This window comes from Penaeus japonicus, unplaced genomic scaffold (assembly GCF_977035675.1).
Source record: "Penaeus japonicus unplaced genomic scaffold, GWHDUDI00000001_assembly GWHDUDI00000036, whole genome shotgun sequence".
NCBI classification, from domain to species: Eukaryota; Metazoa; Arthropoda; class Malacostraca; order Decapoda; family Penaeidae; genus Penaeus; species Penaeus japonicus.
In genome coordinates, this window is record NW_028234438.1 from 13,860,537 (window position 1) to 13,863,036 (window position 2,500).

General features: G+C 43.1%; 1 protein-coding gene across 1 annotated transcript in view; it reads right to left on the bottom strand.

Annotated features, from left to right (window-relative positions):
- LOC122262008 (NADPH oxidase 4) overlaps positions 1–2,500 on the bottom strand; it is an 80,472-nt gene that overhangs the window by 72,211 nt on the left and 5,761 nt on the right. The gene's annotated exons all lie outside the window — the stretch shown is intronic.

The following is a 2,500-nucleotide window of genomic DNA, read 5'->3' on the forward strand; positions in this document are numbered from 1 at the left end:
TTATTATTATTATTATTATTATCATCATTATTATTATTATCAACTACCAGCAAGTTAATCAAACACTCATCCAATCACACTATCTATTCTTACGTAACGTTATCATCCAGTTAATTATGCTGTCTATCTGTTCTCGGTAATTTTGTTAATCACCCAGACAATTTTCTACTTAAATTCCCTATATACACACGCACAGTATATATAATTTTATCTATCTGTCTGTTATAGCTGTTAGTTTGACATCACTCTGCTTGTCTTCCACTCAGTCTATCATTCAATCTACTAATCAGACTGTCTGTCTTTCCGAATACGTTCATCTACAGTCATATAAGATTTATTAATGTGTGTACATGTGCATCTGTGTGTACACGCATGTTTGCTCGTCTGCATACCTAGATATTCAATTACGTAGGGGAAAAAATGTGTGTATGTTTATCTGCATACTTAGATATCGAATTTCTTTGAAAAAAAAAGTGTGCATATCATTGTTTGATTGTTTGTTTGTCTACATATCTATCTATTTTTTTTTAACCACTCTGGGATAAAACGTATAGGAATTGAGAGGAATAGGATCAATGATAGGAATTTATAGGATTAGGTAGGAATGCGAAGAAATAGGAATGGAGATGGATAGGAATCAAAATAAAATAAGAAAGGAACAGAAGGAACTAAAACAAAATAAAAATATATAGGCCTAAAAATATGAATGAAAGAGAATTCGAAGGAATGGGAATCAGGAATACAGAGGAATAGGAATGGTAATGTCCCTAGATACCCGGAAACCACCTCTCCATTGACAAGAATTTCGCTCGGATACAATGACGTAACGGACCCCCCTCCCCCGCCAGTAACCCTCCCCCCCACCCACCCATCCTTAAAGTACCTATTGGCTAATCCTCCATAAAATGGGTTTAGATGCCCCGCTCACATGTTCAGAGCTGACCATTGGAAATCACGCCCATACTTATGTTTTGTGCCACGCCTATTTTCTCTCTCTTTCATTTTTTTTCTTTTTCTCTTTCTTTCTTTCTTTCTTTCTTTCTTTCTCTCTCTCTCTCTCTTTCTCTCTCTCTCTCTCCTCCTCCTCCTACTTCTCCCATTCCTTCTTCACCTTTTCCTTCTCCTTCTCTTTCTCTCTTTAATTCCACGTATCTTTTTTTTCTTTCCTTTTTTAAGCCATACCCATCCCTATTCATTTTTCCTAAGATCCTCATCTCTCAATATTTCCAAATTCACATATGTTGGCAAAAGATTCACATTTTCATTCTTATTTAATTCAACTATTCATTTTTTTCCTTCTATTCTTCTACATCCAGACGAATATCGAGTGACGCTTATACGTCATAGGCGACGTCACAGCAAGCAGCCCAGTATCGCGTTACACGTCACTGAGTCACGGTCTGTGTATGACGTCACCACCTGCATGGCGACGTGACACTTGTCATACAAATGGAGTGAAGAGAGGGTGGTGGCGGGTGGTTGGTGGGTGGTAGGTGGGTGGTTGGTAGGTGGGTGGTGGTGGGTGGTAGGTGGGTGGGTGGTAGGTAGGTGGGTGGTGGGTGGTTGGTGGGTGGTAGGTGGGTGGTAGGTGGGTGGTGGTGGGTGGGTGGTGGGTGGTAGGTGGGTGGGTGGTGAGTAAGAGGTGGGTGGTAGGTGGGTGGGTGGTAGGTGGGTGGTAGGTGGGTGGTGGTGGGTGGTAGGTGGGTGGTAGGTGGGTGGTTGGTGGGTGGTAGGTGGGTGGTGGTGGGTGGTTGGTGGGTGGTAGGTGGGTAGTAGGTTGGTGGGTGGGTGGTGGGTGGGTGGTAGGTGGGTGGTTGGTGGGTGGTAGGTGGGTGGTAGGTGGGTGGTTGGTGGGTGGTAGGTGGGTGGTTGGTGGGTGGTAGGTGGGTGGTAGGTGGGTGGTAGGTGGGTGGTTGGTGGGTGGTAGGTGGGTGGTTGGTGGGTGGTAGGTGGGTGGTAGGTGGGTGGTGGGTGGTTGGTGGGTGGTGGTGGGTGGTGGTGGGTGGTAGGTGGGTGGTGGGTGGGTGATGGGTGGGTGGTAGATGGGTGATAGGTGGGTGTTGGGTGGGTGGTAGGTGGGTGGTGGTGGTGGGTGGTAGGTGGGTGGAGGTGGGTGTTGGGTGGGTGGTTGGTGGGTGGTAGGTGGGTGATGGGTGGTAGGTGGGTGATAGGTGGGTGTTGGGTGGGTGGTAGATGGAAATGGTGATGGAGATGACAATGATAGTAGTGGTGGTAGTTGCACAGTTACATGATAGCAGTAGTGGTAATAATAATAATAATAATAATAATAATAATAATGATGATGATGATAATAATAATAATGATAATCATAATGAAAGTACAATAGTAGAAGTAATAATAATAATAATAATAAATAAATAATAAGAATAATAATCATGGTAAAATAGTAATGATAATAACAATAATGATGATAATAATAACAATAATAATCATGATAATAATGGCAGTAATAAAACACCGCATCAAAATAGTGATGATG